Genomic DNA, 11,795 nt, shown 5'->3' on the forward strand with positions numbered 1-11,795 from the left:
TGGGTAGAAATTCCAACTTATCAAAATTTCCAACTTCATATGGAAAGATAAGAAGGAAAATGAAAAGCAACAGAGCTAGCAAACATTCCTCCTTCTTCCAAGGGTTCCACAGACTCAGGAAAAAAGGTTGGCTCTGCACTCTGTCAGTACTCCCATGATTCAAAATGCACTTGTAGACAGGTGATTATTCAAACTTTATTGCCAACCCTTTAACAAAAACACACAGGCTGACTTACAGTGTTTTGTTCACTGATGTTTAGCAACAAATGTAGATTATTTTTCCAAACAAAAATAATCCATATTCTTTTGGGAAAAAGGTGTCCCATGCCGAGAAATTAAATCCGTCCCAGGTATGTAAAATTGCTTTCATGTTTTCAAGTATAATTATGCAATTTAAGGGAATTATTCCACAGTATCATTAGAAAAAGATTACTGATAGTGCTAAGTTACTCAAGCTAGAAGCATTTATAGGATCATTTATAGAAGCTTTAAAATATAGCTCAAGATACACACCAATGTGTATTAAAATTAATGAGAAATAATAATTCAGTTTATATCTTGAATGACACAGACTCAGATAAGGCAGCATACAAAATTTAAAAAAAAAAAAAAAGTCCAAGTTAGTGAAGCATTATCACAGCCCACCAATAATCAATTTGTTTCTATATCACAAAGAGATTAAACCAGAATATGAATTGAGGGGAGACTCGTACCACTTTGAAGGCCATATTGTCTTTTACATATACGACCATATGTAACCCAGCCACTTGCAGTCAGTGACAGTATCACCTAGTAAGCCAGCATTGTTAAACTTGCATAACCTGGAGCTTTTTAATGGTAAATATCCCAACAACTTTCTATATGGCACAGGTGCCATGTGAAAATACAACTGTAATATGAAAACCTCTTTTTACAGTTTCACCCAAACATCAGAGAGCTCCCATTAAAATGATTAGATAGTGTTAAATCCTTTTCTCTCTTTGATGTACAGTTTAAACACTTATAGATACAGAAGCAGAGCTAGATCATCCTAATTAAACTGGGATGAGAATTGGTATTGTTCCAAAAATAAGACACCTACAAATAAAACCAAGTAAATAAACACTTACACCAAGTTGTAACATTTTGCCACAACATACACAAAGATAAATGACATAAATAGGTCTTTTGAGGTCTTGAATTCACACAGTCTGCTCAACAAAGCATACATCGAGAGGACCCAGAGAGATGAGCAAACACGTATAATTTGAACAGTAACCATAATGACTTCCCACCCTGCTGTGCCCCCTCCTCTTGAGAGGAGGCAAACTACACATACAGTGACGGGTGACAGCAGCTCATTGTAGAGGGGAAACGGCTCTTCACCTCCTCCCTGCCCATTTTCACCAAAGGAAGGTGAACTGAAACGTAACAATATCCTTCTCTGCTTTCATCCCGTAGATAAGGAAGCAAGGGTCGGCTGTGGAACTGCTTCACTGACTCCCAGTCACTAATGCCTCCCGCAATCCACTCAGCGTTGACACAGGTCAGGACTGAGCCCTCAGTCACCCTCACTCGAAAGGCCGTGGACAGGAATAAACAAGGTTATTCGCCTGACACCGGACACCAGCGACACTCCCGCTCTCCTTTCCCCCCACCCGGTACCTCCACACAAGCTCACCAAAGTGCCGACCCTCCCTCCCCCTGCCAGGTGTGGGCCAGGAGGCCCTCAGCCCTGTCCAGACATAAGGCGGGGGGGCAGACGGCACGGAAACACAGCGATCCTCCCGCCGCCAAATGGGGGCATCGAAAGGGGAGAAGCAACAGCCGCCATCCCCCTCCTGTGGGGCCCGGGGGGTGCGAAGAGTTGAAGTGCCGGAGAGACCGAGACCTTACTACAGCTCCCTTCGCCATTTTAGCCCCCACGCCCATTCCCCTCCTCCCCGCCCCTCAGTGACAGGGGCAGCTCGCACCCGTCCAGAGCCCACCCCCCTGCCCTCGCCACCCCCCCGTTCCCCCACGGCCGAACGGCGGCGAATAAGCGAGAAAAACAGCAGCCGTTTTTCTCTTCAGGCCGGTCGGGCTCTGCCGGGCCAGACCGCAAAGCGAAACGGCTGCAGCACAGCTTGTTTTGTTTCCTTACCGTGGCTCGCAGCCTCACAGCTGCTGCCGCCTCCTCCTTCCTCCCACCTTTTTCTTCTTCTTTTTCTCCTCCTCGCCGCCGCGGCAGCTCCTCACCCCTCGGCGCCGCGTTCCGCCGCCGCCGGCGCGCAGAATGATGCCATCTCACAGCGGCATCGGCGGCTCCTGCACAACCACCCCCCTCCCTCCGCGGCCGCCCCTGCTGCTGCTGCTGCTGCTGCTGCTCCCGATGCTGCTCTCGCCGCCGCCGCGCGCCCCCAACTGCCGAGCCAGCCTCGTGTGCGCCCCCTGGGCACGGGGAGCAGGAACTTATGCAGGAGCTGCCGTCGCCGCCGCCCGGGCGGGAGGGCCCCGTCGGAACCAAGTAGTGCGCAGCGGCAGTGGGAGGGAAAAGGAGAGCCTGAACGGAGGCTCTTCAAAGGGGACAGGGCTTATTCCTAGCGCCTGCCCCGGGCTGAACCAACTTGGGCGCGGCGGCGGGGAGAAGAGGCCAGCGGGCTGAATCAGCCTCTCCGAAGGCAGGGGAGGAAGGGCCAGGCTCCAGCGCCGGGGTGCTGTCCGCGGGGGAGAGCGTGCTTGGGCAGGATAAGGAAAGCTTTTGTGAGTCACTGTCCCCCCGAGAAGGCTCCTCTACGGCGGCGGCGCCGAGAGCCAGCACACCCCGGTGGTGTGCAAGCGATAAAGACCGGGGGTGTCTTCTCCACCCGCCTACTTCTTGCGCTACGCAGGCAGGGCGGGGCGGGCTTTTGCGCCGGGAGGATCCGTCGCGGCCCTGACGGTCACCGCGTTTCGGACCCAGCGGGATCCGTGCGGCGGGGTCCCCTTTCTCTACCGTCCGACCTCTTCTCGCTCTCTGAATAACTTATACTTTGCCGTACTTTGGAGGTGGGGAGAGGCAGCTCCTCGCGGCCCACGATGGCGGTGGAGCAGCTGATAGGGACGCCCGGGGCCCGCGGTGGCTGCCCCGCTGCAGTGCCTGCTGCCTTCGACCCCAGCAACACCTTGACCACCATCCCCGGCCTGGGCAAGGGGCCAGGTGTCCTTAGTCACCCTTAAAAATGGCACAGGCATTCCGTACAGATTTACAAACCTAAAAGTGCTTTTATGCACAAACGTGAGGTTTAAGTTGTGTCTTACATTGAAGACTGGCGAAGCATTAGCTTTGTACTGTACAGTATAATGCTATGGAGGCAGCGGTAGCACGAGCTCTTGGGAATAAACAGGGCCTTTGAGTGGTTGTCCCAGAAAGTCCAGCGCCGCTGTTAATTGAAAGGAACAAAAGCTTACAATGTGAGGCCCTGAAGCAACTTCCAGCAAAGTCTGGTATTTTGTTGTTTTTAAAAAAAAACATGAGGGCCGACAACCTGATTTGGGCATGTAAATTCCTTCAGGAAACAAAAGGGAAGCTCTTGAAAGTACTATTTTGCAACCTATTCATTCTTCATAGAAAATCTATAGGAAAACCATAAGTTTGGCAAGAAACATTATGTACAGATCAACTTTTAAAAGTATCTTAGACTAGACTTTTCTAAAAACAATACTAGTCTTCTCTTAACTGGTAATACTAGTACAAGGGACTGAAAACTCTGGTGGTTTGAGTATTTGCATGCAGCAATTGTAACAGAACATGTGAACGTACAGTCAAAAAATAGCTGTTTACACTTAGCAACCTAATCATTTGATTTGCAGAATTCAAGAAATGCTGTTTTCTGCACATCAACTAAAGTTTACATTTAAAGAAAACTACAGTCCCACTTTTGTTCTGATATTGTCCAAAATTAGGTTTGTTTTTCTGATGTACAGCAATCTAATTGAAATCTAGAGAAAAAAAAACCCAAACTAGGTATTTAGGTAGGAACACTTGTTAATGGGGAAAAAAAAAATCATATTTAGAAACTTTCCACTGGATGCAGAATTATATTCCCAGCAGCAAAGGGTGTGTGAAGTTGTAAATGGTAATATTTCTATGTCTGCTCTTCGCATAAGCTATTAATTTCTCTAGTCCTAGACTTTGTTTGTTACTAATATCAGTAATCTGATACTTATGCTTCATTAATATTTCTTAATAGATTATATGTGTAAAATTGCTAAGTGCATCTTCCATGAAGTATGAAAAGTGTGTAGTGACTTGAAACAATACTCTATACACAAGACATGGGCTTCTCTGGCTTGCTTCCTCCCTGTTTCAAAACAAGCTTTCTCATACATTTGTCTCACCCTGGGGAACAGTGACATTCCAAGTATTATTCCCTCTTAAAAGACATTTGATACACTTATGAATGCAAAATGTCACAAGTTTGTTAGCGTCACAAGTTTGGTTTTAAATGTCTTATAAAACCTCAAGATTCTTGGCATTTTTTCCTACTTATAGGAACTACTTATAGGGCAGTAGGTAATAAATAAATGTATAATGGTTAGAAGCCATATATTGAAAACTTGATGAAAACATTTAAGTTATATTTAAGAGTTATACTTGTTAAGTATCTGAAAAAGTACACAGTTTTCTTCATTTTGCAGATAACCACCTTTACTTTTTTCTACTGTGCTATGGCCAGTAAAGATTACAGATTCTATCATACAGTGCCGAAGGCTAGGAGGAATTAATGCAGTTCTGGTTGCCTCATTGCTTCAGAGCTTTGCTCTTTAGAGGGTTGAAATACACTGTTAACCGCAGGTAAGGTCTCACAAGCCATTGAACTTATCAAAACATAAATCAACCGAAGTTGGAACTTGGCAAAAGCGTCTGCATGAAGATTTATTTTAAATAAATATAAAAGTAGGTTCTGTACACAATATTCCTGAGATAGTAATTTATGAGCCTTTTCAAAGTTTTTAATAGCATCTCCTTGGGCGTATCTCTGACATTCTTTTCCTTTTTTCCTTGCAAATTAAGGAGAGTTTTGGAGGACTCAGATTCAGAATAGATATCTATAAAATAGACTGCAGAATACACTGGGTTTATCCTTAGATATTAATAGATCTTTTCTGACATGGTTGAACAATGTATATTTGCTAAGCATGGATTTTAGGACAAGTTTTGCAAAATCTAGGTTATAGAAGACTAGAGCGTCCACTGGCTGGAGTTGTATCTTTCCCTATCAGTGAATGTTTTTGCTGTTGTTACTGCACACAGAGGATTGGCAGTGAGCGCTGCTAGCCTTTAATTGGAAGGTCTAGGTCAGTGGCAGTAGTTTTGCTCAAACTATACTTCTGGAGAAGTCTTCTGGAACTTAATAGGAAGCGAACCAGTAAAACTATAAATTAATATCTCTAGTAGCACATAAAACTACTATACAATACCATCTATTTGCATTTCTTTCTGCTCTTTTTTAATTTCTCAAAGATTTTATGAAAGCCTTATGTTAAACTGTAATCCCCTCATGCTACAGAATAGTTTAAAAATTCTATAGAAAAGTAAAAGTGAACGCAGTAGTAAAAGATGAGACTGAAACCAAATCTTTCTCAAATACAACCTGATTTCACCTGAGAAAAGGCATCCAGAAATAGTCTGTGGTTTCTGTTGTTTGAAATGAGCCAAGTTCTATAATACAAGTCTTACACGCAAGTGGTTAGGTTGGTTGCTTATGCAGCCCTAATATTCCAACTGTGAAAAACCAAAAAGCAGTATCTAATAGTAGAGGTAGGATTTCTCTGGTAATTGTTGTTATTTTTTACATGGAGATGTATTATTACAAAACTTATACAGAGTAAGAAATGTTGGGATAATTTTCTTTGGACCATGTTGCAAAGCATTTGACACTGTCCCATGACATCCTTGTCTCTAAATTGGAGACATGGATTCGACGGATGGACCACTCAGTGGTTAAGAATTGACTGGATGGTCACGCTCAAAGAGTTGTGGTCAACGGCTCAATGTCCAAGTGGAGATCAGTGACGAGTGGCATTCCTCAGGGGTTGGTACTGGGACCAGCACTGTTCAACATCTTTGTCAGCAACGTGGACAGCGGGATCGAGTGCACCCTCAGCAAGTTTGCCGACGACATCAAGCTGTATGGTGTGGTCGACACGCTGGAGGGAAGGGATGCCATCCAGAGGGACCTTGACAGGCTGGAGAGGTGGGCCTGTGTGAACCACATAAAGTTCAGCAAGGCCAAGTGCAAGGTCCTGCACGTGCCTTGGCGTAATCGCAAGCACAACTACAGGCTTGGTGAGGAATAGATTGAAAGCAGGCCTGAGGAGAAGGACTTGGGGGTATTGATTGATGAGAAGCTCAACGTGAGCTGGCAATGTGTGCTTGCAGCCCAGAAAGCCAACCGTGTCCTGGGCTGTGTCAAAAGAAGTGTGACCAGCAGGTCGAGGGAGGTGATCCTGCCCCTCTACTCCGCTCTTGTGAGACCCCACCTGGAGTACTGTGTCCAGCTGTGGGTCCCCCGACATAAGAAGGATGATGGAGTTGTTGGAGCGAGCAGAGGGCTGGAGCACCTTTCCTACATGGACAGGCTGAGAGAGTTGGTGGTGTTCAGCCTGGAGAAGAGAAGACTTCGGGAGACCTAACTGCAGCCTTCCAGTATCTGAAAGGGGCCTGCACAAAAGCTGGAGAGGGACTGTTTACAAGGGCATGTAGTGATAGGACAAGGGGTAATGGGTTTAAACTAAAAGACGGTAGATTTAGATTAGAAGTTAGGAAGAAATTCTTCACTGTGAGGGTGGTGAGACACTGGCACTAGAGAAGCTGTGGATGTCCCTTCCCTGGAAGTGTTCAAGACCAGGCTGAATGTGGCTTTGGGCAACCTGGTCTAGTGGAGGGTGTCCCTGCCCATTAGCAAGATGGTATGGGAACTGGATGATCTTTGAGGTCCCTTCCAACCCAAACCATTCTATGATTCTATAATTCTATATTCAAAAAAGCATTTAGGTACCTGAAACATGATTTAGGTAGAACTTATATTTTACCTTCCAGAGCACAAGCCACAAAACCAGGTACATGTAGTCACCCGAGTCTGCCAGTGGATGCACTCAGTGTCCGTAAGCGTGTGCAGTGGGCACCTGATGTCTTCATGGCAGCAAAAGAGGCAGCTTGATTTGTGCCTGTTTTGTTTGGGGTTCAGACAGTGGGTAGTATATAATCTGAAATCCATGGATGGGTGGATCAGAGAGGCATGGTTAAGGGTATATCCAGTACACAAAAGATCTGAAATCAACACAAAGTACAGAAGTTGCAGTAAGAACAGAAGCAGAGGGAAACATGGTAGCAGTGATCACCAGGCCTACAGTATCATAATTATTAGAGAACTTGGGACTTGGAAAACCTGTGTTCTGTGTCCTCCTAAACTCAAAGCAATCCTTCCTCTCAAGGCAGACTATGACCAGAGTGCTGTCTGATTTGGGATCAGGATTGTCTCTCATGTGTCAGCTCTGAGCAGCTTTACAAAGGCATGCTGAAGTAGTGCGAGAGAGTATTGCCGGACAGCTCTGCAATTAGAGAACGTAGCTAGAACAGCTGGAAAGTTTTAGTTTTTGGTCCTTCCCAACAGTGTTCAGACATTTTAACCAATGGCTTTTCAATGCACAATATTGGCTCTTGTTCCAGGACAATAAACACTCCCTATAACAACTGAATGTCTGCACTGTTGGCATTCAGTCAGTCTCCTCATATTTCTCGCTCTGATTCCATGATTATTATGTTCTGAAAGCAGATTGAGTATAGTTATGTATATGTTTTATTTATATACATATATATGTTTGTGTCTGGAAAACTATACCTTAAATATATATTGTCATTACAAAATATCTTATATATATGGTAAGTACGGGGCAAGGGTTTGTCCTTGTGGTGGTGTATGGGGTTTTGGCATTAAAGTAGAATCCTACTTTAGTCTTTTTTTTTTTTTTTTTTTACTGCATATAATTTAAAGTCTATAGTTTTACAGTGGTTAGGGAACTTGGGTACTGCTCTGTCCAATTATTTACTGTCTGATATTTACTCCCAACTCTCTAGAGGTATGCATATGTTGCTTTTCATTTAAGGAATGAGATATGGATTCTGCTAATATATATACAGAATCTGACACAATAAGGTTCTAGTCTGTAATACGAGGGGTTTTTCATATGTAGCTGTGTAAATAATGCATAACAGTAATCACCTTGGGCACACTTAATTTAACTTGATGCCTAGCAAGAATTTGATGTCTGATTGCATTAAAATTATTAGGTTTTTTTAAGCAGCATGGTGGAGAAATTAAAAAATGACAAATTGCAAATATTTGACTCTAGTTAATAGAAATCAATAAAATTGCTTGTCTCTGGTTTTAGACAATATTAGTTTCTTTATCTAGAAATCTGGAATTATAAAGAGAATCTTTTTTCCTATGCCTTTTTCCTAGACCAAAAAGTGTTAATTCAAAAGCTCTAATTTTAAAGGATGAGTGAATGATTGAGAGGGGTAAAAACCATTGGTTTTTATCTATGGTTCCATAAAATGTATTTTCCTGTATACAAACATCTTCCAAAATTGCTCTGTGTTTTGAGAATACAATTATTTCAATACCTAGACGTTGTTGTCTTTTCAGACAACATGTGTTGATGTGTTATTCATCATGGAGGCACTGCTGAATCAGCAATGAATTTATTAGTTTTTCATGTAAGCCTAGAGGTTTGTGTGCTGAATACTAAAAATCTTGTCAAAGTGATGGTGTTTTTGGTGGGCTATCTCTTAGCAGCACAGGATGTATGATTTATTTTGTGGGAAATAAAAAAAAAATCACAAATCAGTCTGTCTCATCTGTTGTAATGAACACAAACATTTGCTTTAAGTTTAGTATTGCAAGGTCTTCTCTAAACTCAGAACTCAGATTTTATGTGAACATACTGAAATGTATTTGAAAGGCAGACAAAGCGTACAGTTATCTTTTTATCAAGTACTGTTTTCACACTGACAATAGCGTGAAATTTATTAATGTAAATTGACCTCTCTCTTGGAATTGTAGCAGGTAAATGTTGAGTCACTGTTTGAAGTCTCTTGCGTCATACAAGGGTTACTGTTTTGAAGCATGCCTGCACTTCTGGCTCAGAAGCAGGGCTGAGAGGGTGAGAATGAGGGACTGGTACTCTCATATGAGAGTCAGTGGTATGCAACAGAAGAGTCGGGGAGCAGGCTGCAGGAAGGAAGAGAACAGGATTGTGTAGAAGGCATGAGGTATGGGGAGAACACTGGAGTAAGGGGTCAGGAATGGTTGGGTTTGTTCTGTTCGTATTTCAGTAGCAAGCTTTTGTATTTTTTCTCTCCAATAAACGGACAATGAGTTTTGGAAAAGAAAATCAGAGTATGGCAAATTATTTTAGCCTCATTTCCTGTAGAGGCAAGATACATGTTTACTGAGTGTATGTTCAGGGACCAATTACCACTGCATCTCCATAATAACTTTTTCGAGTTCAGTGGCCAACTTCAAGCATGTCTTAGAAGGACTGATAAATTCTTACAAACTTTGAGAAAATAGATGGCAGAGTGTAGTAGAAAGCTTCTGTAAATGTCCCCTGGAAGAGCTACAGACAAAGAAAAAGCTACATCATTAGATTACACACTATTAACCACTGGAGAATGGGGAGCAGGGAGAGAAAGAGTAAACAATAAGCCAGCAAGCCGTTAAAACTGCCTGCCATAAGAGAAGGCTTCAGTTGAAATTTGCATTCTTGGGCACCAAAGTCAATCAACCATGAAAAACAAATCTTTAAGAGACCAAGCTTCATTAGTTCCAGTACTCACTGAGTGATGTGATTTAATTGCAGCACCACCTAAAGCAGTGCTTATGCAGCCCATAGTCAGCGGATAATTGATGGTCAATAAAATATCAAAAGGGAGCTCAAAAAGCAAGTCAAAACCAGAAATTCCTGCACAACCATATTCTCCCATACATAAAAGCAAAATGGAAGAAGAGAATAAAAATTAGGATACATTTTTAATCTTTGTCTCTAAAAGAAGGCCATTGTGACTACTTTGGCACATTAAGCACAAGGTGCCCTCTGAGTTCTTCTCCCAGAGGTTAAGTGTTCCTTCAATTAAAAAGGTTGAGAAATGTAGTGGTCTAGAGAGCACAGTCAGAGAATCAAGGCTCTGGTTGTTGTAAGAGACCATATGTCCTTTTTCCTTCATTGCCCTATTTAGGTAGCGTAACTGAAAATGCTCAGTTAGATGTAATTTGTGTTCGTCCTTTGTGAGAGCGTGGCCTAAGTGAACCAGAGTCAGCTATTCAGTTTGAGCTGCAAGTTACTCTTGTCTTTTCTCAATCCTTCTCAGAAAAACTACAAAATCCATATCTTCATCTTTTCTGACACTTAACCATCTATTTTTTCTCTTAACATTACAGTGGTTGTTATAATGTTCATGGTTATTTAAGAGCTGAGAGCTCTCTCTTCCTTTAGTATAGAACATGTACATATTGCATTTCTGTGCAGAACTCTTGCCATGACTTTCTTTTATTCTAAGGAAATTCAAAGATCTTGAACCTCAGCTTTCTCCTGACCTGCGTCTCTGACCTTTCTTGGATTCCTACCTGCAGGCCTTTTTTTCTCAAGCCCTAGTACATTTCTTGTCTCTGAAAATCCTCTCTTCTTTCCCTGAACTGGAGATAAGAATTAGACAATGGAACTGTATATATATCAGTAAATAAAATAGACTTACAAATCCATGCATATGTTTTAACAACCTGTGAAAGTCTTTTTTTTTGTAAGTTATTAACCATGTAGTACTAGTTTGTTTCTTTATGTATAATTCCAATGTTTAATATAAGTTAACTACATTTCAATATTAAGGCAATGCACATCCTTGCTAATCTTGGTGAATGGTTCCTTCCATAACTATTTCAACTGTGAATACAAATACACTAGACAATGTTTAACTTTGCCACTTTTGACTTTCTTTTTATTCTCTGTTTTAATGCAGCTACATTGTCCCCAGATTGTTATAAAAGTTTCGCTAGCAATTTGTGCATATTGTATATTTTAAAATGCAATATAAAATTTATAATTCTGTATACTTAATTTGCTATTTAAAATCTTTTAGGCACAAAAAGCAATAATATTTTTAAATTTTTATTTTTAAAACATCTTTTTTCTTATGACATACAGGAGTGTTTTAAGCAATTAAATATTAATAGAGAACAACACTTGCATGTAGAAATCAGTGTACTGTTGCTCTGTAAAAGCATTTAATAATGCATTGCAGTTTTTCTTACACATTCTGCACATTCAATTTAACATGTAAAATTTTTAGCACAAATCTGATGGGATGACAAAAGACACGTTTGAAATAGAGCTGCTTTTCTGCTCTCTTTTGTCTTCTGTATTCACCCTCATGACATCTGTTACTTTGGTGGGCCAGTTTGTGACATGGTCACTAAAATATTGGCAATGTCATAAGTAGTTCAATGAAGTCTAAGTCAGTATTTCCTGCTGTAGTCTCAGGTGTTTGCAGTATAGTGGAGGGAAGTGAGCTGCTGCCACGACTGAGAGCCCATGCCTTTTAGTTCAGAAAATGCAGGTTTTTCCATAGCTCTTTCTCTGTCTGATGTAGACTTTGAAGAGGCTTAGTTCAGAATTTTCAAGTGCATAGATTTCTATATGCAAAGGTATGTGGAAGATGTGTGTGGGAGATAAGCTCAAATAGATTTGTTTTCTTGTGTTTTCAAAGGGTGAGTCCTATCTTACACATCTCTGTG

General features: G+C 41.9%; 1 protein-coding gene across 7 annotated transcripts in view; it reads right to left on the reverse strand.

Moving 5' to 3' along the window:
• WWP1 (WW domain containing E3 ubiquitin protein ligase 1) overlaps positions 1-2,725 on the reverse strand; it is a 64,107-nt gene extending 61,382 nt beyond the window's left edge. For 2 of the 7 annotated variants that reach the window (XR_012833770.1, XR_012833769.1), the window contains exon 1: positions 2,123-2,723. The gene's annotated coding sequence lies outside the window, so the exon portion shown is untranslated. Of the gene's footprint in view, positions 1-2,122 lie in introns of all 7 variants that reach the window. The other 5 variants (XM_075743777.1, XM_075743772.1, XM_075743779.1 and 2 more) reach the window with 3 other exon arrangements.
• Positions 2,726-11,795: the final 9,070 nt, after the last annotated feature.

This window comes from Balearica regulorum, chromosome 2, assembly GCF_011004875.1.
Source record: "Balearica regulorum gibbericeps isolate bBalReg1 chromosome 2, bBalReg1.pri, whole genome shotgun sequence".
NCBI lineage: Eukaryota > Metazoa > Chordata > Aves > Gruiformes > Gruidae > Balearica > Balearica regulorum.